Source organism: Delphinapterus leucas, chromosome 12, assembly GCF_059928025.1.
Source record: "Delphinapterus leucas isolate spDelLeu-1000000601 "Yukka" chromosome 12, BTC_Dleu_Yukka2, whole genome shotgun sequence".
NCBI lineage: Eukaryota > Metazoa > Chordata > Mammalia > Artiodactyla > Monodontidae > Delphinapterus > Delphinapterus leucas.
In genome coordinates this window covers 62,143,438-62,169,059 of record NC_143140.1, presented here as the reverse complement: position 1 = coordinate 62,169,059, position 25,622 = coordinate 62,143,438, and the positions used below count along the sequence as shown (strand labels likewise).

The 25,622-nt window shown below is 37.4% G+C and overlaps 1 protein-coding gene across 1 annotated transcript in view; it reads left to right on the top strand.

The window, feature by feature from the left end:
- The window catches only part of MTCL3 (MTCL family member 3), a 55,947-nt gene that overhangs the window by 10,509 nt on the left and 19,816 nt on the right, over positions 1-25,622 (top strand). The window lies entirely within an intron of this gene.

The window sequence follows — 25,622 nt, the reverse complement described above, 5'->3', positions numbered from 1 at the left end:
TTGGCTTTTAAAGTGACCTTTTATTTTTAAAATGGGCTCTAAAATAGCATTCACAGTTTGAGTAGGTAAGTGGTGATAGGGAAAAGAAATGGAAATAGAGAAGGGAGAGAAAGCAGAAGTTAAATATCTGAAGGATTCTAAATGGTACAATAAAGGGAAAATGAAATATATTCTGGCAGAAAAGTTCCATAATCGTTCACTAGAGGTTGACCTTCATAGTGTTCAGAAAAGTGTCAGAAATAGAAAAAGTAGTTTAAAAGTAGTTTATAAATCAGAAATGTTTCATTAAAATTAAGATTTTTGTAATGGTGATTTTGTTATTCTCCAAGAAAATAAATATAAAAACTGAATTGCGGGGCTTCCCTGGTGGCGCAGTGGTTGAGAGTCCGCCTGCCGATGCAGGAGGCATGGGTTCATGCCCCGGTCCGGGAAAGATCCCACATGCAGCAGAGCAGCTAGGCCCATGAGCCATGGCCACTGAGCCTGCGCGTCCAGAGCCTGTGCTCCGCAACGGGAGAGGCCACAACAGTGAGAGGCCCGCGTACCGCAAAAAAAAAAAAAAAAAAAACTGAATTGCAATCATAACTGGCTTACTGTGTGCGTTAGAGGTTGTGCGTTTGAAGCCTGACTTGTCCCCCTCTAACTTCAGCAACTTCAGTTAATCATCTGCTTTCTTGTTTGTAAAATGAAAACATATTCAAGTCCTTGGTGAGTGTTAACCACACAACTTTTATCACTTTGAGGCGTTCTACCAGTGAAGAAAACATAACCAGGCCAAGCTTTCCATTATGAAGAAAATGCACTAGCTATGGAGTAAAATCATAAAATGCCCAATAGAATACACTACAGAGAAGCAATCCTCCAACTCGCAGATTTTAGTTTCCTCTATGGAGTCATATAGCTGTAGAACAGCACAACTGGGAACAGTAGGCCATCTGCTGGAGTTTGGAAACCATTTTCTAAGAGTTTAACGGGCTTCAAGGGTGTTGGCCAATTGCTCTCAGGGCTGGTGGCTGCACAAGGTCCTGTGCACCTGCTCACATCCATCTGCTTATCTTCTCCCCCTGAGAGCAGGGAGTCGGTACTGGGGGAAAGAAGAGTTGAGCAGAGGCAGGATGGAGGTAATTAGTTGACTCTACTACTACTCATTGCTTGTGTTGAACAGCTGATGTTCTGCCACCTGTAAACAGGAGGGATCTCTTAGGATGCTGCCTTAGAATCTTAATGGCATTCTCATCCTACTTATAAAACATTGATTACTACTGGCATTATGCTTTCTTGCAGTAGAAAAATGCCTTTACCTTTATGTAACCTGGGAAAAATGCTTTTCTATCTTTCAGCATCACAAACAATCAGTGAGACAGAAGTTTTTGTAAAAGTTATTTTATGGAAACTACAACTAGCTCTTTGAATGCCAGGATGGGTTAATGCACACATAATGAGAATATAGAGTAGGCTATATACAGTATGGAGGAGGTTCTATGAGGGGTGAGTCTCTGCTACAGTTAATTGAGGATCACTGCCCTTTCTGAAGTCCTACTGCTGTGGGAACAACCTTTATTTTCAAAGCTTTGAAAGCCCTGTGCTCTTCAGGAGGAAGGCGTCTTCTCATGTCACCTTTAAAGTCTGGTACTTGGAGAAGCACTGGTGACAGATATTTGAGAAAAGAATGAACCAACAGAGGATCTTTAAAGATGGAAAAGGAAAAAAGAGTAACAGTAACTGAGATGATGATGATGAGAGCTCTTTGTTAGATCTTTTTCAGTTCAGAATCTCTTTGTGTCGTCTCATCCCTCACCCCGACCCAAGAATCTTAAAAGAAAATAATTTTCTTAGCTTTTACTGGCCTTTGCTCTAGGGGGCTGTTAACTGGCCTACTGCAATAGCACCATCTATCTTGGGACTTCTATTTTCTGTGCACTTGGTTAATATATCCTATCTATTACAATGAACTTTCATTCTAGAACACAAAAATAATTAGTACTATAAATTTCAACAGTAGTGCCTCTGTTTTTTAAAAAAAAATTTTATTGAGTACATAGAGAATATATCTGTTTACTCAGACTCTGTACAGGCAGAACACTTTAATAAACAAATGCTTGTCCTGACTGTTTACAACTACCTACTTCTTTTCTTTTTTTTTTTTAACATCTTTATTGGGGTATAATTGCTTTACAATGGTGTGTTAGTTTCTGCTTTATAACAAAGTGAATCAGTTATACATATACATATGTTCCCATATCTCTTCCCTCTTACGTCTCCCTCCCTCCCACCCTACTTATTTTCTTATATAAAATAAAGAACTGATTGTAACCATACTTGGTTTTGATAGGGCATGTTTAAGTTATAAAGTGCAAAAAGATACTGAGTGATAAATCAGCAAAGAAGCAGCCCAAAAGACAGTTTAAATGGGGAATTTCTTTAGCATTCAAGTATTTTCCCCTGGTTCTGGTAGTTAACTTATAATTTGAAAAAATGGAACAGTAATCATTGATATTTTTGATGAAATTACTATAAATATTTTGAAATGCATCAATTAAACAATATGACGTTAGTTACATCTTCTCAGAGGCAGTAGTTTGTTGAATAACATAGGCAGGAATAAAAGAAACTAAATTAAAAGCAAAGAATAATGTGCCAGGTAAGCATAGAAAAGCTTGTCTTCCAGGTCACCAATTGTTGCATTTTTAAAGATATATTGATTTCGGAATTATAAACCTTATTGGATTTTTTAAACGAAATTACATATGCAATTATATGCACTTTGAAGTGATTCCCAAGACTCATTTGGGTAAATGGCACTTTTCTTTTACCCTGATGCCGAGTTCTCAGTAAAAGTGAAGTAGTGAACAGATCAGAAAATCCCTGTTGGCTTATTTTGTGAAAAATATTGATTTTTTTATTATAAACCTCAAATTTCTGGGTTTTGTTTTACATAAAAGTACACATCAGCATTACACACCCTGTACAATGGATCAGATTTCAGTTCTTTTCTTGGCTGGAATTTCAAACTTTATATTCTTGAAACAGTAAGGCACTGTACAAATGATGAACTCTTACAATAATGGACTAAGCACTTCCCATTGAGTACACATGCAGTTCCCATGGCTTCATAGAAATTGTTTGATAAATGTATTTTGAAATGGTTGTTGCACTTGCTGATAAACCATATCCATGGGCGCTAAGTCTCTCACCCTGGACTCTGCCAGTTTAACAGAGGACCTGGGGCTTTAGGCCGAACTTTGAGTGATCTGCCTCTGAAAACTGAGGAGCTGACCTGTGTTTCGGTATCTTCGTGGAAGCATGTTGCCACGTAGTTACTGAAGAGTTGTTTACTTCTCTGACTTCTCTATTCAACCTACTTTATTTTTTAATTAATTTATTTTTTTTTGCGGTACGCGGGCCTCTCCCTGTTGTGGACTCTCCCGTTGCGGAGCACAGGCTCCGGACGCGCAGGCTCAGCGGCCATGGCTCACGGGCCCAGCCGCTCCGCGGCATGTGGGATCTTCCCAGACTGGGGCACGAACCCATGTCCCCTGCATCAGCAGGTGGACTCTCAACCACTGCACCACCAGGGAAGCCCTCCAACCTACTTTAAAAAGGGGTTTGAAATGGTTCTTGGTAAATCATAACCATTGAAATAAGGGTTTAAAACTTTGGTCACAGAAGAATTCTGGGAACATGAAGGAAAACTTAGTCCAGGGGATGTACACTGTTAATCTAAGTTTAGTAGCAGTCAAGTCAGGGAGAGAAATATTGAATGAAATTCTTACCTAGCTGTGACCTAATATGGAGGTAACACCAGGTTTCATGAGAGGTCTCCAGAATAACCATGAAGAAAATCAATTACAGTACAGCAGAATGTTGACAATTATAAACAGACTTTATGTGATGATGGATGACAACCAATGGATGGATGAGCCTTTGTAAAAATTGTCAGTTCTCACCTTTGTAAAAATTGTCAGTTCTCACCTATACACTTAATAAATTAGGAATTTAAATTTTGCAGAAAATAAAGTTAAGACATTTTGTCATTAGCTGCGAATTTGAGGTTGACTTATTAAAAATCACATATGTCATGGAGTCTAGAAACTGGCTTTAAAATTTCACCTCTCATTCCCTGTTATGTTGAGCAAATAATTTGAAATTTTTAGGCCTCAGTTTCTTTATCCATAAATGCAGAAATTAAACTGAATGCTCTCAAAGGTCTCTATGAAAATGTCATTTTCGACATTATCAGTTATCCATCTCTGTGCTTCCTGAAAGTTCTGTTCATAGTCAGGATGCCACTTCATATCACTACTATTATTTTATTACTGTAATTTTTTGTATATTCAATCAACAGGTATTTATTGAACAGTAATTTATTATCTGCTAGAATGTGGCCACATGGATACCATGGAGGCTACAAATATACAGATATCAGGGGATTTCCTTGGTGGTCCAGTGGTTAAGACTCTGTGCTTCCACTGCAGTGGAATATATACACTGGGCAGAATATATACACTGGGCAGTATATATACACATACACATACACACACACACACACACACACACACGCAGAGATATCAGAATGTTGCATTAAACTGAGAGTTTGCACTCACTGAGGGCTCTGCTGAAGGGTTTTCAACCACAGAGACAAGACCTACAACGCTCTCTCTGGTTGTTGCTACTATTCAGCATTCAAGGGCCTGGTTTAGTGTCGAAATCAGAACTGAAGACCCGATATACAGGGCTGAGAATAAGTGAAGCTTTCTGAATAATCTGAGCCCCACTTTGTATGTAGTCTTAGTTCTCCAACCCAGGTGGCCAATAAGACATCATGATGACCAAAGAATTCACCATCTTCTCCAATAAGAAATAAACCAGAGTATTGAATGATGGTACCTAGACATTCTAAGTTGTGCGGAAAGTCTCTGAGGTGAGTTCTTTAAACGTATAATTCTCTGCAGTGAAATCTGCCACCGGAAGGCTGCCAGGTTCTCACCCTATGGTGTGTGGCACAAGTTAATGAGTGCTGGTCATCAGTTAAACATCCAAACATTTGTCTTTAGCTATTATTAAAATAATAGGAGACTCCTCTGATGTTTTTTGAAGGTGAAAGTCTTTATGTTTCCAAGAGCATAATAAGAATCTTTTTGAGGTCCTTTGGCCTTTGTTGTGTGTGTGACAGACAAAAACCTCATGTAGAGCCAGCCCCCATTAAACAACCTAGTCCCTTCCTTACTCAGGGGTGTCGTTGTGACCTAACTTGTCCCTGTGGTGCTTTTAGGCTTTGGGGCAGTAATTATCAACACTGTTCTCTACCACTGCCGTCTACCCACGGCCACCCTTGGCTGCCTGAGAACGGCCCTGCCTCTAGCAGTGGCAGAAAATAGCATCTACACTCTGTCTCAGCCTTTTCCATGAGGCTAAAATCCCAAGACTTTGATCTGACTTCAGTTTAGCAAATATTTTTAAACAAACATTTACTGAGTATGTGTATAGTGTGTATAAGGGAATAACAGTTAATGTCGCCATGAGAGTAGTAGTCTTTCCTATCAGAAAGTTAATTACTTTCTGATAGAAAAGACAACCTTGTAGAGGTTGTGTTTGACAGCAGAGTATTTGCTGAATACTGAGTACTGAATACTTTGATGTTCATTGTCTCAGTGTGGTGAACACTATGAAGACAGGGCCCTACCTATTTTGATCACTGTGGCACCTTCAGCGTCCAGTTCAGTGCCTGGCTTGTAGTCAGTTAGACCATATATTCTGTAATATTATAACAACTTCTATTTCATATTTAATTTGTCTGGAACTTTTTCCTGCACTAGAGTGTAAATTCCCTGAGGTTAAGGACTAAATCTGTCTTATTCATCATTGTATCCACAACAACCAGTAGTTGTTGACAAAATTTGACAAACAACAAATAATTTTGAATGAGAGAGTGTATGGAAATTAGGAGAGGTGTTTCAGGCCCTATTTTGCAGAGAGAACAAAAAATGTGACTCAGAATCAGGGCTCTTTCCTTGGTGCTGAGGCTCTACAAATAAGATGAGAAGGAAGCAGATGACTAACTCCAGCCTCACCCCACTTCCAGAATTAGAGGTCTCTTGAGATTTTTGCTACCTCCTAGAAATTTCCAGGCTTCTACCTTGCTTCTCGCAAACCCCAGTTATTCTCCAGAAGCAGCAACTCTTCCCTGAAACAAGTTCTCATAGGCTTCTTGGGAGGGGGAATGAGGACGGGAGTTCAAAAACAAGAGGACGACTCTGATATCCGGGGTATCAGTTCTGCAGTTTAACTTCTGTGTTCTTTGGTGAGAAAGTGTGAACTGCATGTTTAGAGAATGGGAGAAGGCTGCAGATCCTTTCACTCCCAAAAACTATCTAAATTTGCTTTCAATTTTCAATGTTTGGGACAGTCAATTCAGCAGTTAATTTGGCTGGGGAGATGTGGAAAATTACCCCAGGGCTGCAGTTGTTCAATAGCTACCAGTGTTGAGTACTAATTATAAGCCAGTCACTTTATGTATCATTGTGTTGTTAATAGTTTCATTTTAGAGCTGAACACTCAATGCTCAGAAAGCAGGCCAGGTCCACAGTAGTCCATCTGCCTCCAAGCCCATGGCCTCCACTAGCCAGCTTGGCCTCACTGCAGGGACTCAGGCTGCCCCTTCCGTCTTCTTCCTGACCCACACATGACCTGCCCTCGGTAGGGACCTCAGTACTCCTAGAATCTTTAAGTTCTGTACCTGTAGCACACGTTTAGGGATTGCTCTGGGCAGGCTTTGAGAGAATACTTCCAAGGTGTGTCTATAGGAAAAATCTATTTTATCTCACAAAAAGGGAGTCTTCGGAGGAAAAAAAAACAAAAACAACTAAGAACATAAAGCTAGAAAAATGTTTTCAGGTCTGTTGATCCTGGCTCTTCTTTTTACAGATTTAATACCTGTGTTACTTCAGATAGGTTATTTAATGGCTGATTCTCAATTTAATCACCTCTTAAAGGAAAATAAATATTTTCCGTATACAGTCTATTCACAAGGATAACAGGAGGTAACATGGGTGAAAGTGTGAAAAACTGTAAGGTATGATATAGACATCAGATTTTGTTGTTGTTAGTATAAAAATATAATATGTTAGTATATGTTAGTATAACATATATGTTATATGTGTTATTTTATATGTTAGTATAAAATGTTATACTGTATGTATACAGTATACTGTATATGTTATGTATACAGTATACTGTATGTATACTGTATACATATACATAATATGTTAGTATAAAAATATAATATGTGTTAATAATATTATTATTATCACATAGCTCTAGATTAGCTGATTAAGACAGGTCCTAGAAAGAAATTTTAAGTCCATGAGGTTGAAACTTTAGATCTATCTAGGGTGCTTGTTCTTTTATACAGGCCTTTGAAACACTTTTGCTTTCTCTTTTCCCATGAATGTCTGCTACTTTCTGAAGTTCCCCCTTACATCTAGCTTCACTATGGAACCATTCTAACTTCTGTCTGTCCTGAGGTATGAGGCATGGGGTATGTCCGAAGTCCTTGCTGCTTCACCATCCATTAGCTCACATTTGCAATGGTTTTGGGGACATGCTTACAACAAGGCTGCACTGTCTGCCCCTGCATCCATCAAAGGGGCTCACAGCACTAATTTGTCTGGATAAATGTTTCTCTCCTACCTTTGCTGCCCTATAAACATTCTTCTTAAAAAGAAACATCTTAGCAGGGAGTAGAGGGCTCTTGTATTCAAGCACAAGATACTTTAGATTGTTTTGTAGCTTTTGTTGACTCCACAGCTAAATTCTATGCTCTCTGAATTTAAGAACCATATTTCATTTAATTCACACACACTCACAGTTATACATACAAAAGCTATCAATAAATGCACAGGCAAGAGAAGCAGTGTTTCAGAAGACATGATTGCTGTCAGAAGAGCCCAGCTTTAGCTCCTAAAATTAGAATTTACTTGGTTCCTCTGTTTTCCAATAATTGTGTTACGTTTGAGTAAATATAACATGCAATTTCACTGTATATTAGGAAGTATTTTCCAAATTTAAAATTCAGTCATATATTGAATATTTTAGACTTGATTGCATTTTAATGGAAATACAGTCACTTATTTGATGTCTGTTCTGATTCTGATTTTTACATTTCAGGGTCAGTTAAAGTGATCTTTATCCAGATGGTAAATGACATTTGAAGATGACATTTAAAGATGTCATTTAGCTGCTCTCCTGACATTTTCCATTTTATACTTATATATTTTACTTAATGGAGCCATCTATATTCAGCATGACAACTCAGAAGCGCTTAAAATTAAAAATTCAAAGTGTTCTATATTCATTCATCTTCTGGCTAGCTCAGTTATTTCTAATTTGTCTAGCCCATCAATCATAGTGGTAAATAAAATTAAGTACATTATTTTTTCTTTCCTTCACAAAGTAAGCATTCTTACATTGGCCAAGAGCCTTGAATAATAGTAGAAATAATTAGACAACCCAACTGATTATTGCATTCAAGTGCATAGTGAGTGACTAATATGTTGGTATGTGATTATATCCACTGCCTCCTTGCACATGGAAAAAGGGTTTTCATAGAACTTTATGAAACGGTAGCCATCTGTCTGTATTTAGGAGGATCTGTTATATGGAAAGTATTGTCCTTCAAGGATAAAATGCAATTATCAAACTCATTTACTTAGAGATAAGGCTAAATTAGAATAATTATGTTCTACAGTGATTCAGAAGATAAATTTTTAAAAAGTTTTAAAGGCATTTTTAATTCTACTAGTGTTAACTTTGAGTTTTGTTTTTTGTTTTTTAATACATAGCAAACAGCTTTAATACAACCAGTTAGCATTTGGTTGACTTCACATAGGAACGCAGAATGAAATTTTTGAGTCAAAGCTTTTTCTTCTCATATATTTTTTTTCCATTAGCTTCTGGCATTTGTTTTGCAGTGGAGAAGCGTGTGATTGGTCTGACTTTGAGTCCTTTGTATATCAAATTATTTTCTCTCTGCATGTTTATTTTTCTTTACCCTTTGTATAAATCAGTGTCCTTCAGTAGGAAGTAAAATTCACCCTAGATGGCTCAAATGAATAGGATTATTCACAGTGGTGTAGGTAGGATTAAGGGAACAAGCGCTTAATTTGAGCTGGTGAGGCATTCAGAGAAGACTAGCAACAACACTTGGAAGCCATCAGTACCTCTAGAGATGAGGACATTGCTGAGGAAATAGTGTTACAGGGGCCAGTGAAAGCTGGAACTGTGGAGAGGATCCACCTAGTGGGAGCTGTCATCTGGAGGGGTCTTAGCTACTACTAAGATGTGGTGTTGAAAAAAGTGAGGGAGCAAGGAGAATCCCCCTGAACTCTCTCTCTTCCTGCCCTCTATCCCTCAGCATTTCTGCCAGTGCCTTCAATTGGCCAAACCCAAATAGAAGGTAATTGACAGGGGAGGGAGCCTGGGTAAAATGGTCTGCAAAGGTCAAGTTCTCAAAGTACAGAGCAGGGCAGAGAAGGGGCAAGAATGAATTGGGACAGCTGAAGGAGAATAACCAGTTTAAAAACACTGCCAGGGCATATCTAGGTGATGGTCTTTGTAATATACCCAAAATGTATAGACCCTTTAATTGGAAAATTAACATCTATTTATTAATTATTTCAGAGGAACTTTCTTGTAGTCTAGGCTTGATAATCACATATGCTTTATTTTTTCCCTAGGATTTTCTTCACTTTGTACTTCTTATACCTATTTTTCTCATCCTTTCACCTTTTTTATCCTTTTCACCTGTGTTGGATGATTTCTCAAGTTTGTTCTTAATATCACTGAGTTAATTGCCGTGTTCGTCACGTCATGCTCTTTAAAGATTCCAGTGCAAAATTTAATTTTTGCATTGAATTTTAGTGTCCTTTGTGAATTTTCTTATTCCCAACAGCTCCCTATTTCAGAGATTAATCTCTTCTATGACGTTCTATTTTTGGTTCATAGAGGCCATATTTATTATCTTATTAAGAGTAAGATTATTAAGAATTTATTATCATATTAAGCAGTTTTCAAAGCTGCTTTCTGTACTTTGAAAATTATTTCAAAATAATATTCAGACCGTTTTTTTGTTTTTTTCCTTTCTTTTTATCTGAACTTTTTCTTTTCTTTTCTTTCTTTCTTTCTTTATTTTTGGCCATGCCGCATGGCTTCCAGGATCTTAGTTTCCCACCAGGGATGGAACCCAGGCCCATAGCAGTGAAAGCACTGAGTCTTAACCACTGGACCGCCAGGGAATTCCCTGAATAGTTGTTTAAAATTGACCCAATACATTTTATTTTAACAGCTTTATTAAGGTGTAATTTACATATCATAAATTCGCTTGTTTTAAGTGTACAATTTAATGTTTTTTAGTAAATGTGCAGAATTGTGCAACCATCTCCATAATCAATTTTTGAATATTTCTATCACTGCACAGAGATTCCTAGTGGCCATTTGCAGTCACCTTCTCTTCTCACCCCTGACCTCAGTCGAGCACTAATACGTTTTCTACATCTATAGCTTTGTATTTTCTGAATATTTCATATAATTGTAATCATACCATATGTGGCCTTTTGCATCTGGCTCCTTTCACTTAGCCTAATGTTTTGATTTGTTTTGTTTTGTTTTTTATTAAAGTATAGTTTATTTACAATGTTAGTTTCTGCTGTACAGCAAAGTGATTCAGTTATACATATATATACATATTCTTTTCCATTGTGGTTTATTACAGGATATTGAATATAGTTCCCTGTGCAATACAGTAGGACCTTGTTTATCTATAGTAGTTTGTATCTGCTAATCCCAAACTCCTAATTTATCCCTCCCCCACCCTTTTTCTCTTTGGTAACCCTAAGTCTGTTTCTGTTTCTTAAATAGTTCATTTGTGTCATATTTTATATTCCACATATAAGTGATATCATATGGCATTTGTCTTTCTCTTTCTGACTTACTTCACGTTGTATGCTAATCTCTAGGTCCATCCATGTTGCTGCAAATTAGCCTAATGTTTTTGAGCTTGATTCTTGTTGTAGCGTGTATCAATACTTCATTCCTTTTTATTTCCAAATAATACTCAATTGTGTGTGTGTGTATATATATATATATATGTATACATCACATTGTTTACCCATTCATTAGTTGATGGACATTGGATTTTTTTTCATTTTTATTAATAATGCTGCTATGAGCCTTCACATATAAGTTTTTGTGTGAACCTGTGTTTCAATATCTTTAAAGATATCTAAGAGTAGAATTTATGGGTCATATGATGTATTTATGTTTAACTTTTTAAAGAAGCTGCCAAACTTCTTTTCAAAGTGGCTGTACCAACCACTTTACATTCTCAGCAGCAATGGAGGAGGGTTCCAATTTATCAACATCCTTGTCAACACTTATTACCTACCTTTTTTATTATAGCTATTTTATTGAACGTTGAGCGGGATACCTTTGTGGTTTAAATTTGTGTTTCCCCAATGATGCTGAACATCTTTTCATGTGCTTCTTTTCCATTCATATATCTTTTGTGCAATGTCTATTCAGTTTTCTGTTTATTTTGAATTGGATTATTAGTCTATATATTCTTGAGTTCAAATTTAAGCTCTTTATATATTCTGGATACAAGCCTTTTATCAGATGTATGATTTGCAATGTTTTCTTCTGTGGATTGTCTTCACTTTTTTAATGGTGCTTTTTAAAACCCAAAAGTTTTACATTTTGATGAAGTCCGATTTATAAAAGTTTTTTCTTTTATCACCTGTGCTTTTGGTGTCACATCTAAGACATCTTCACCTAACCCACAGGAAAATCATTCTATTGGGTTTTTTTTTTTTCCTAAGAGTTTCCTAGTTTTAGAAATTACACTCAGGTCTACGATCAATTTTGAATTAACTTATGTGTATGGTGTGAGTTAGGTTTCTAAATTCATCTTTTTGCATGTGGAGTTCCAGTTGCCCCAGCACCATTTGTGGAAAAGACTATCCTTTCCCTATTGAAGTGTCTTTGTCCAATGCACTTCCGTCTCTTTTTCTAATTTTTGTTTCTTTTTAGAAACTGTTATCATTGAATGTCAGATTTTCTTTTTAAATTCAATCTTGGCTCAAGACACTCACTGTGTAACTTTTTCTTAGTCCCCCTTGGTGCCTGTTCTCAGATCCAAAGCTGTGGTGCAACTTGATACGCACAACTCCAACCCAATTTCTGTTGGCTAGTAGACATTCATCTTTTTGGCCTATTCTGAAAGAACATAGGAAAGTCTACTACTGCAGCACTCTGTCTACACAGGCACACTGACTGTGAGGAAAATTTGAATCTTAGAAACATTTGAAGCAGCTTGTAGTTGTTCTTTGCCTACTTTAGTGTAAGAAAAACAATAAACCCCAATATAGGTGACCCCAAGGCTTTTCTGTCTATGCTTCTACCCTTGATGCCCTGGATAAGGAAAGAGTATATCTCTTGATTCATTACACAATTAATTATCTAGCTCCTTCCCTACTTGGTTCCTACTTGTTTTGGAGTTTTAATAACCAGAGAGCTGCTGATCGCAAAGGGGCCAGGCCATTTCTCCAGATACATGGTAAAGTAGAGCTTGTGCAATATTTTTGCATGTATTGGGGAAAGTAGGGATGTAGAAGTGTTGGCTGCCTAGTTGTTTGGGTTTATTTTAATAACTTTATTGTGGTATGTTTTATATATCATATAGTTCAGCAGTCCCCAACCTTTTTGGCACCAGGGACCGGTTTCGTGGAAGACAATTTTTCCATGGACCAGGGTAGGGGGGGATGGTTTCGGGATGATTCAAGCACATTACATTTATTGTGCACTTTATTTCTATTATTATTACCTTGTAATATATAATGAAATAATTATATAACTCATCATAATGCAGAATCAGTGGGAACCCTGAGCTTGTTTTCCTGCAACTAGATGGTCCCATCTGGGGGTGATGCGAGACAGTGACACCCAAAGCATGTTGCTTATGTCCAGTCTACTCCGTAAGATGCAGCTTCATTGTCACTTGCCACTCACTGTTAGGGCTTTGATATGAGTCTGCAAACAGCTGATTTATTATGGTCTCTGTGCAGTCAAACCTCTCTGCTAATGATAACCTGTATTTGCATCTGCTCCCCAGCGCTAGCGTCACTGCCTCAGCTCCACCTCAGATCATCAGGCATTAGATTCTCTTAAGGAGCGTGCAACCAAGATCCCTCGCATGCACAGTTCACAGTAGGGTTTGCGCCCCTATGAGAATCTAATGCCCCCACTGATCTGACAGGAGGTGGAGCTCAGGCGGTAATGCGAGCGATGGGGAGCGGCTGTAAATAGAGATGAAGCTTCGCTCGCTCGGCTGCTGCCCACCTCCTGCTGTGCAGCCCGGTTCCTAACAGGCTACAGACCTGTATCAGTCTGTGGCCCGGGTATTGGGGACCCCTGATATAGTTAACCCGTTAACAGCTGTACAATTCAATGTTTTTTTCTTTAGCAAATTTTCCAAGTTGTACAATTATTACAATAAATCGGTGTTAGAACAGTTTTATCACCTCGGTAGGATCCCTCATGCCCATTTACTGTTAATCCCCAACCACTAATCTACTTTCTATATCTATTGACTTCCCTTTTCTAGACATTTCATATAAACGAAATCATACAGTGTATGATTTCTGCCTGGCTTCTTTCACTTAACGTAATGTTTTTGAGGCTCATCTGTGTCATATCATGTATCAGTAGTTCATTTTTTATTGCTGAGTAGTATTCTATTACATGGATACTACACTTTATGTATCTACTCATCAGTAGGTGGACATCTAGGTTGTTCCCATTTGAGCTATTATGAATAATGCTTAACAATATTCTTGTGCAAGTCCTTGGTGAATATAAGTTTTCATTTTTCTTGGATATATACTTAAGAGTGGAATTGCTGAGTCATATGGCAAATTTGTATTTAACTTTTAAGAAACAGGGATGTCTAGTCCTGATTCATTTGCAGCTCCAATTCTTTTGTTTCAGACCGTAAAGGCTACATATAAGATACAGTATTTCTTTGTTGAATTCCACTGATGCTACCACTGAAGGAAAATTTTCTCAGATTCTGACAAATGCTTGACCATTAATCTTAGTTTCCAGTCTTACTGCATGTACATTTTAATCTTTGCCTTCAAGTATATTTTAATAGGAAGAAAGAGATAGCTTCGTGTCATGTTATCCCAAATTCTTTTAATTAGAGTAACAATGTGAACAGGGTAGATTTTCTTTAAAAAATAATACGTTAGGAAATGAATCTGGTTCATCTGTGATTACTTTCCATAACTTCCTTAATATATGGAATATTTTCTTCCTATTTCGGTGATAGCTCGTGCTCTATGTTCATGCATGTATCTTCCAGGTACTTATTTATTATTTATAAAGGGACTAATGTATGTGTAGCTGTTAAGTTGCTCTCATGTCTAAAGAAGATGTGTGTGAATATGTGTGCATTCTTTAACATTGTATTAAGGAATTAAGTAAATTTATTTAGCCTAAAATATGGTACTTGTTTTTGTTCAAATTAAAATTTCAGAAATTTAGTGATTTTCCATTTATTCCAAAGTAACTTTGAAATGAGCTGATTTGATCAAAAACAGTACACTTCCAAAGGATATCAAGATATCCCTTAATATAAAGTAAAATAAGATTATAACTTATTTCAGTGAGCGTGTGTTCTCATATCTCTAATAGACTTCAAACTATGTGTTTGGCATATGGATAGAGGTTACAGAGATTCTGACTAGCTTTGTGTTTTAGAATTCACTGAGCAATTTTTAAGATGTGTAGAAATTCTTTCCAGGACCTAAAACACATACATGTGTACACATGCACATACTCTCACATGGTCCGATGCATACACACACATATTTACATATGCATGTATGCACATAGACATACACACACACTCACTTGCTCTATGAATGTGCATAAATACATGCAAACAAAACACAGTCTGTGGATGTATTATTTGCTTTTAAAAGTTTGGATTTAGTTCTTTGTGCTTTTAAATATACTCTGTGAATTTTTTTAAAACTAATTACTTCTGCTTCTACTTTCTCTATCTTTAAAAATGGTAAAAGGCCAATTTCCCAGGAATAAGTTGATTATCATTGAATTAAACCATGGAAACAAGATTTTTTTCCAATCCATTTAAGAGTTGTGGAGAAAATATTCTATGATTATACTTTATTCATGATTTTTACTTGATGCATGTGTTGAGGTTACAGAGATTTTGACTGGCATGCTCTATTTATAAATGTTTTCATGTTATTTCAGCTACATGTCTAGTACATACCTATTATACTCTAATAAAAGAATATGTAGGCAGAATCTTCTTGTAGCAATCAAGAAAAATACAGGCAAGGACAGAACAAAAAAAATTGTTAGCGTACTAGACCAATAAACCCAAATTAATAATGAAATTTAATATGAATAAATGTGATGTCTTACAATTTGATTTTTTTTAATTTACAGAAATACAAAAAGGAGAGAAATATATTCATAGCTATTTACACAAAATAGGCTTAGGGAGTTAAGTTGACTGTAAGCTAGACATGAAACCATGTCACATGATGAATGCTTAAAAGTACTGGGTATTATATACAGATGTGATCACTCCCTTCTAAATGAAAGGATTTAATATAGAAGATAAAGTAGATTTATTCTTTGAATCACTTTAAGTGATTTCTACTTTAAGTGGATTTGAGATGAAAATAAAGACATTTTATCCATTAGAGCCATTTGTAAAGGGATTGTATTGCCTGCCTCCTATTGAAGCAAGCTCCTGGAAGAGCACAGGCAGGGTCTAGGTGGTATAGAAAGCATTCCTGTAAGGTACTGAATGGAAGATTGAGTTTCCTGGGCTCCTTCCGCATATGTGACCTTAGCAGTCCAGAGCAGAGTTTGATCATTCTGCTGTCACTCGGGGGTCAAACAGGTTATATGAATGAGTGAGGCTATCTGTGTTGAGTGATGGGGCTAAGTGGATATTGTGTATGTCTCAGTAGTCAGTTCCAATCTAAGGTTGCCACGCCATAATCAGGACCCAACTTTACCAGGTCTTCCAATTTTTCAACTGAAACTAGAAATCTTAATTTTTAAAATGTAAACTGTCCACTTTTTAAAATTTAGCAACTAATTCCAAAATTTTTAAAGCACAATTATGGGCTGTCACTTTTTAACTTAGTTTAGGAATTATCCCAGAAACTTGCTTCTACTCCCCCGCCTCCGAAGTGCATTTTGGGAATTACTGAATACTCTGACCTTTGAAATTTTATCACGAAATATCTAAATGTGTGACTGTGTAAAGAATAATTTTAAAGCACCTGTGTAATACCCACCCCTTAGCATCCTGTCACCTTTAATGGCACATCAAACATATTTCTTACAAGATTCTAAAGCTGATACAAAAATGATGTTAATATCACTGCATTAATTAAGTAGAAGCTGGTCGATACACAATATAAAAACTGGACAAATCATTATTTTAACGTACAAATGCTGGCCGCGATTTTTTTCTTAGCCTTATTATAGAGAAAAGCCATAAGAAACTGCTTTCACTGCCCAGCCATAATTTTCTAAATGCATTTTAATTTCTAACTGCATTTTAATTACTAAATGCAGTGGTGCTTAGAACTCAATTCATTAACTAGAGCAAATTAGAAGGGAATATAAATCTCCGCATTTGCTGATGACATTCATCGCTTAGTAAGCATACATTTACTGTGGATCAAGTATCTAAGACATAAAATAATTTTTTAATGATTATTACTTCAAAAGTCATTAACCAGGCTCTCAGGTTTAAAAAAAATAGTCTCAACTGAGAAAGCTTCCAGTCCTGTATCTATTCATTTGTGTGGGACTTTCTGAGGCCTTTTCAGGATATACCTATCCAAGTGTAATATGTGATATGAGTATCAGAGAAGCACTCGTATCATGTTGCCTTTGCTTTTTTAAAGCTAGGTGGTCTTGTTTGGGGATCAGTTTATTATTGATAATTTGGAAGACCTTCTAACAACCTACACCCTACGCCAATAGAGGATTTCTAAAATGATGTAAGAGATTCTTGTATCAGAAACTCTCTCACCAGTAGCCTTGAACCCTTTGAATATCTTCAAGCAGCTTAGAGAATACAGAGACTAATTCTGTCTAAGGAACAGGAGGTGTTTGGTCATATAGTATAAGGCACACAATGGAAGGCAGGGAATTATTGGGTCCAAACCTAACTTTTAAAAGGGATGTTTTTTACAAAGATTTTATAAGCGCCAACTATTATAGTATTATCTCCAGTTTCCTCCCAATTTCATTTCCTCTAGTTCTATAGCAACCACATCCCATTAATGGGAGAAACCTTCATTTTTTTCCCTTCTGACATCACATGGTCCTTCAGACCTTTTGGATTTTCTGGAGTTAAGTTCAGTATTTTGCTTTTCAAGTTTCTGGCTTACCTAAATTTCACTGTACTAATTATGGAAAATGAGTTCCAATCTAACAACATTTAAGCACTAGTAACAAGTAATATTCTAGGAAGAGGGCAGAAGAGATCTAAAATAATGACTGGCACCAAAGAATGACTTTTAAAAAGGAAAGACACTATGCAACTCTAGAGCCATTCAAAGCCATGTGGCCCTGAGGAGATAATCCTGACTCCCACATAGGCAAAAGTTCTAATGTTTTCTCTTTCATTGGTGGTTTGGTTTGATAGCATGCTCTACAGAATTCACACATTGAGATTCTTTAGCAATAAAGAATTTATACAACTCTGTATTCAGTCTGACCTCTGTTTTGGATATCTACATCAGCACAAAGGGAGAAGGATGAAGGAGCCAAGAAAAGGAAAATTCATTGGATTCTTTTATTTTTAAAAAACCCTTTAAATAACAAAGGACATGATCCCAGCTATTTCAATTTGGCATTGGTTCGAAGTAGAGCAGAAAACTAGCTTTTCCAGCTTTTAAAAGTGTTTACTTAGGCATTCACTGTAGGTAAGAAAATATAAGTTTTGAAGCCTCATAACTCAGAAGGGGCCTGGGCTTGTGGGACAGAAGGAGAAGATAACCTTCTGGCAAAAGAGGGTTGATTTATTCTTGCAGATGTGGGTCTCCACCTCCATGACACACACTCTGTATGCCAGATACACCTCTCCATGTGTGACATGTACCTCTGTGATAATATTCAGAAGGGGATCCCCATCTTCCCCAAGAATGAAAAATGCAGTTTTTTAAATAAATACTAATACTAATAAATATTAGTATTTTCTGGGAACAAATCCCAGATTTAAATTGTTGATTAATTTTCTTCCCCAATTCTTCCCAAGTTGTTTCTTGGAATAGATTTATTAATGACAACTTTCTTTTCCTCTCTTCTCTATTCTATCCCTTTCTAAATTCTGGCTTTTTAAACTAACAATCAGTAGGAGTTTGGGAAATCTAGTCCTTAAAATGCAATTGAGAATTTTCTCAATACAGCTTTCTTTGAATTGTTTATGTTTCAACTCTGTAAATTGACTTAATTAGGAAGTTTTGTAAAATTATTTTTCTTCCCTTGCCTAAGAAAACTATAGAAACAAAAGGACAAATAAAATTGACAGATATAAATTAGAAACCTAGATCCAGGGAAGCACTGTAAAGATGTATACATCACTTCTTCTGAAAAAGGAAGAATAAAAGCTAAGTTCAAATAGAAGAAGTACTTCAAAAATGTGCTGAGCCAGACCCTGTATTAAGCTTGACTGTTAGAATGAACTTTATTAGCATTTAACTTGTATCACGCCTTCGGTGCTAATTAAACACCTTCTTCTATTAAAAGAAGCATCTTAAGAGAAGCATCTACCTTTTAGAACTGAAAGGGAAGCTTTTATGATAACTTATTTAAAGCTCAGTTTTATTAAAAAAATATTTTATGGAATCAAAATATTGACAAAAGTAGGGGAAAAATAAAAACAAAGAAAGTACCTTGACTTTCTTTTTTTCCTATGTTTTGTGATCCTCCCTTCAGCTCTTTTACCTAGCCTTTTATGTATGTCTTTTGTTTTTCTGGGATTTGAATAAAGGATTTTTTAAAATAAATATCAACTGAATATTTTTCAAACTCAATGATGAAAAATATTTGGTAAATGTAATAGCTGTTTATGTGCAACAAACTATCACAAAACTCAGTGGCATTAAACTATCATTTATTTGCCTAATTCTTTTGCCCTCTGTATGGATTATTCTGGTCTCAGTTGGGTCCCCGAATATATTTGTGGTCAGCTGACAGTCAGTTGGGAAGCTCTGCTTCTGGGAGTTGGCTGGCTGTTGGCTAGGACAATGGGAATAACTAGGCCATGTGACTCTTTTCATCCAGCAGGCTATCCCGGACTTGTCACATGGGGCAGCATGTTTCTAAGAGAGAATGAGCAGAAATGTGCACGATCTCTTGAGGGTAGAGTCAGAACTAGCATGTCATCTTTCCTACCACATGTTACTCCTGCTGTATTTTATTGGTCAAAGCAGGTCACAAGGCCAGCCCAGTTTGAAGAGGTGCAGAAAAAGACTCTGCCTCTTAATGGGGCACATTGTAAATGGACTATTTACTGGGAGGGGAAAAATACAGCCAGTTTTGTAAACAGTTTTACTGTGGAAAGCCTTTATCACTAATAAAGTCTTAAGTCTAATGTATAAGAGACACTGGTAGGAACCCAAAGGTTAGGCTCCTTTATGCCCATAATTTCCAGATTATGTTTTGTAAATCCTTGGTGAATTATATTACATGGGAAGTAACTTAGTTCACATAAGAATTATCACATTGATGTTTCTCCAAGGCTAGGGAAAGTGAAAGAGTATGGAGAGTCATTGACTTGGTTCCTTCCACGACTGAGAGCTAAGAAGAGGTCACTTAAGAATGCACTTTGGTGTAGAGTGTCTTGATCCGGGCTTGAGGGCAGGAAGAGAAGCAGAGACTCTGTAGACTTCCAGGGCCAGGGGAAGAAGAGAAACTGTTGTAGAGGTGCTGATGAGAAGAAGCCACAAAGGCAGATAGGCCATCAAAGAGTGTTGGTACCAAACAAAATGATTTTGAGACCTAGAATCTTAATTTATCACGCTGGGAAAGTGAATTGGTAAAAATCAAAAAAAGTATTAGAACAGAGCAAAGGTGTATCATATGTCCCATTTTAAATACTTTTCAGCTCATACATTTTTTACTCTTTAGTCTTTTTGTTGAAAAGGTTGAGACACTTTGTTTTTCTAAGCTTTAAATGGAACTTTTAAAATGGACTTATTTGTTTGTTTTAACCTACCAATTTCTTGGATTAGGATGCTTCAAAAACAAAGCTACGTAAAAAATAAGGTCGAAGTAGCTATTTTCTCATTCAACTGACATTGTCTGAGCAACTCCTTTGTGCCAGGTATATTTCTAAGAGCCAGAGCTATCACAGAACATTACAAAGGCCCTGCATGGGTGGAACTCACATCCCAGAATGAGACAGACATGAAACAGATACACACGTCAGAGGGTGAGAGGAGGTCTGGAGAAAAATAAAGCGGAGTTAGGAAGACAAGGAATGTGTGGAGAAGAGAGGAGAGGAGGTATTTTATAGGGGCTTCCCTGTTTTTTTGTACCAAGTGGTCTGGGAAGGCCTCTCTAATTAGGGACCCTGAATGAGCTATGGGAGTGGGTGGTGAGAGTGTATGAAGGAAGAGTGTTGCAGGCAGAGGAAAGGCCCAATCTGGAGCATGCTTGGCATGTTTGAGGAACCACAGGGATGTTGGTGACACTGGAGCCGGGAAAGCAGAGGAGGAGTGAGGTGGGGATGAGGCTGGAGAGCTTGTTTGGGGTGGGGGGCAGGGCTGACCACATAGCTCAGGGTTGTGGTTCAGAGCCAGCTGTACATTTTACCCACTGTGGGAGCTTGGAAAAAATTCCTGAGCCCAACCCCAGAATCTATTGAAATTTGTCTGGGTTGAAGCCTGGTCATGTCTTTTTAAAATGGCACCAGGACAAATCCAGTGTGTAGTCAAGGTCTCCTGTGCCTTAGTAAAGCATGGCTCTGACTGAGCGAGCTGGAAAACCACTGGAAGATTTGCCAAAGAGTAACAAGACCTGATCATCCTAGCATGCCTCCTTCACCCACATTCCCTTTGCTTCTCAAGATCATGTCTTGTATAAAGCTTGGGACCCTGCCTCATACGTTGAGGGGAGAGAGTGGAGAATGTGGTCGTGGGCAAGATCTCTGGGTGCTCTTACCTGCCCCTCCTCTGCCAGGTGTCAAGGATGTAACACACAAGGCAAGGAGGAGGACTTCTAGGGACAAGAGCCTCTCCTGTTCCCTTTCAAAATGGGTTGCTATAACAAAATCCCACCGACTGGTTGGCTTATAAACAACAGAAATTTATTTCTCACAGTTTGGGAAGTCCCAGCTCAGCATGCCAGCATGGTCAAGTGAGAGCTCTCTTCCAGGTCACAAACTTGTATACTTATATGGCAGAAGAGGCTCAAGAGCTCCGTGGGGTCTCTTTTAAAAGGGCGCTAATCCCATTGTTGAGGGCTCCACTCTCATGATCTCAGCACCTCCCAAAGGTCCTACCTCCTGTTACCACCATCTTAGGCATTAGGATTTCAACATATGAACTTTGAGGAGACACAAGCATTCAGATGGTAGCAGAGCCAGAGTTCCTGGCTCTTCAAGTTTTCCTCCAGCCTTCAGTCAGAAATCCCCATGCCTCACTTCCAATGTCACCCTGAAGTCACAAGCATTCACAGGATGGCTGTGAGAACCAGTGAGTGTGTATGTCACTTCTGCTGACTTCTGTGTTGACAATAGAAAAATACATTGCTCATGTGTAATATATATAAACTAGTGCCTCAAACCCATGCAGCTATGATGTAATAGCATACAGAAGGATATGCCCAGAAATAATATAACCCTCTACTTGTTTTAGAGTAGCAGTGGGATGTAATTGTTCAGAGCAAAAGCCGTGAAGCTGGATAACTTACATCCTGGCTCTAACACTTGCTAGCTAAGTGGTTTATCCTTTGTGTGCTTTGGATAATGGTGGCAGACTCCTAAGACTGGTAAGATTAAATGAATGGATACATATTAAGTACTTAGGGAAGTACATGGCACACATTTAGTGCTCCATAAATCCTATATTAATACAGTTATAGTTTCCTTCTTGATTTAATCACCGTACAAATGGATCCCTCTTTAATTTTATTAAGTACATAGGAGATTTTTGTACAAATAATATGTATAAAAGTAACATTTTAGACGGGTTCTTCTCTGTTGTTTAATTGCCAAAAACACAAAGAGATCACATATTAAGAAGTGTACCAGATTTTAATCGAGGAAGAAAGTCAGTCTCAAAACATTTTAGAACACAAATCCAATTTATATAATTGCTGTGCAAACAATTTTTGGTAAAACTTTCTAATTCCTGGCCTTCGCGTGGATAAAAAGAACAGCAGTCTCTTTTGGATAGCTGAGGATGGGAATGCAAAGGATTAAGATGTGGACAAGACATGTTTTCAACATATTTATCTAGAGAGCCACCTGAAGTGCCTACTTTGAGAACAAAGATGAAAATGTGAGATTTAGCTCTAGCCTCCTAAACTGGTCCCCTTATAGAGGTTCCTAGATTTAGTGCATGAATGTGGGATGGTATGATTAGAGGGGGCGGTGACAAAATTTTATCCTCATGGGAAAGAGACTGTTTAGACTTACCTTATTTCTCCAGCTTTCTCTTCCCAAATGAATCTCTCATCTTTGTTTCATTGGGATCAGAAAGTTAATAAAAACTTACAGGAATACGAAAAGATGATTAAATATTTATTGAAAATTTAAATGTGATACTTAAAGGTACAGGTAGTCCTGGGGGTTCCTTAAAGGCAATATATTTTTATTTAGGGGGAAACCTTCTCTCAGAGCTTTATTTGAGTTTGACCCACCACTTGAGTGATGTTTAAATAAAAGTAAAATAGAAAATGCCTCTTAAGAAAGGATGGCCTAGTTTCAGCATTTCTCCTGTATTAATTTAGAGGGCTCATTTTTACATTGCCCACACGATAAAATCTAAATTTCTCATCTCCACAAGCTGACCTCAGTCCCTGAAGCGTCTTCTTCTATCTCGTCTCTATAGTGTCTCTGTCTCCATTCATCTGTAAGGCATGCTTATTCCTCCACACCTTTGCCCTTGCTGTTTACTTGGTTTTATTTCTGTTGAAATGTTGCACGTCCTTCAAAGGTCAGCGCTCTTGGGTGATTTTCTCTGATTTCCCGACGTCTGGAACCATAGCTGTTTCTTTGCTCTCTCAATCGTTTGTTTGTTCTTTATTCATAAATGCTGTTAATTCTGTCTACTGTTTTAACTAATTACCTGCATTCTTTTTACCATCATAGACAGTTAGCTCTTTGGGAGGAGAGTAAAATATTTCTCATATTTGTATAACCATACTGTACCGTATATATGCCAGAACTCAACAAATATATGTGGAATGAATGAAAAACAAACTCCCCCGCAAAAGTTCTCAGAACCAGAGCATACTTTCCCTCATTTCACTTGCATGTCATCCCTTTACTTCATGGTCATTTGGACTACCACCTTTGTGTCTTTGTATTTCTTCTATGACAATCTGATTATGGATACTCCTTTAATAATAATTTAATAATGAAATTTAACTAATCTAATAATGTAATTTAATCATGATTTAATTTAATTATTCTAATTAATTGGATAATTAAATTTAGTAAATTAATAACTTAGTAATTAAACCTCTTAATACTTCTAATTGACCTTAGGACAATAATTTGACTTGATGAGGTAAAATCCAAACTTTATTCAATGTCCTTCAAGATCTGATAGTAAATCCCATGTCACCCTCTCCTCACACTTTGTTACAGCCATCCCAAATTTCTTTGTGTTCCAGAAATGGTCTACGTGGAATGCTTTGTTCTTCCCTTCGCCCTCCTCTCCATCTTTAGGTGTGTTAGTCCTCGTCTACCAGATTCAAGATAAGCTGTTACTTCTTTCTGGAAATCACCTCTAGTTCCCCATACCATCTCCAGCCCTAGACTGGATTAAGCCTTTCTTCTTTGTGATCTAGTAAATAATAAAGATCAGAAAGACTTGGGTCAAGATCTGATTTTGCTACTTACCAAGTAGTGAGTTTAGACCAATGCTTCTCACAGTTCAACATGCATCAGAATCACCTGGAGAGCTGGTTAAATTGTGGCTCACTAGGCCCCATTTCCAGAGTTTCTGATTCAGTAGTTCTGGGATGGGTCCCGAGAATTTGCATTTATCACAAGTTACCAAGTGACACTGATGATGTTGTTCTGGGGATCGTACTTTGAGAACCACTGATTTAAATAATCTAGTTAACCTCTCTAAGCTTTAGTGTTACCATCTGCAAAAGGAGACTAAAGGGGTGTTTTAAGAATTAGTTGGGGTAATGTATATAAAGTGTTTGACATGAATTAGTCCTCAATCAATGCCAGTTAATATTGCTTCTGCATTATCATTGCTTTCATCACACTGTATTAAATTGCAGACTGAACTGACCATTTGCCAAGTAAATCAGGAACTTCATAATGAGCAGAGACTGTGCTGTTTTTATTATGGTACCTTATGAAGTGCATTAGTAAGTGCTAAATAAACATATAATGGAGTAAATTCAAAGTAAGAGCATTCCATAAATATTCAACAAAATAAGGTGGTTCTTTGTAGGTAGCCCCTATACAGAATGTTCCAGGATTCCCCAGTTCAGCTCTCACTATATTCTTGGTTTTCTTGAGACTGTTTTTGCTGCTTGGTTCCTAAATCACTTTTGGTTATGGTGAATCAGTCCCCACAGCTTCTGTTTCTAAGAAAATTATACAAGCAACATGGAGAATGTCTGTGAACTAGAAATAAATAACCACGTAGACTATTCATTCGGCTCTGTAGTTTCCTTTTTATACTGAATGAAAGCAGTTGCAGCACGAACGTATGCCAGCCTTTAACACTGGAACTGGGTTAGAAATGAACATGTGAAGAATTTAATTTGCAGGTCTTGGCAAATTCATGAAGCCTGCTCTTTAGAGAAACCGTGCCTCCTTTTCCTGTCAGCCTGTACCGCCATCCTCCTCTTTGACCTCAGAATCTCATGTTTCATATTCACTCATTAGTTCAGCCAGTATTGTTTTCAACGTCTGCTGTGTGGCAGCTATTACTCTCATGGTGGTGATGCCACACTAGGACAAAGTCGCTTCTTTACAGAACCGAAAGCACGGCATTTGCCAACTTGTACTTTGTTTGCATCCCTGTCTCCCACGCTAAATTGTGAGCTTACTAATGGTAGGTGCATTATTTAATTGTGTATCCAGCTCAGTATTTGGTACATGGTAGATATTCATACATACAGTTACTGTTCATACAGAGGAACTTTATTTTAACGGTGGTGAGAAATGGAACTGAGCACCAGAGATCAATACTGCTGGTCCATGAAAGGATTTGACACTAGATGTGTATTTTTTGACCTACAAAGTGTTATTTGTTTGAATTTCAATTAGAGCCAGCCAATAAAATGGGGGAGATTTTACGTAAAAA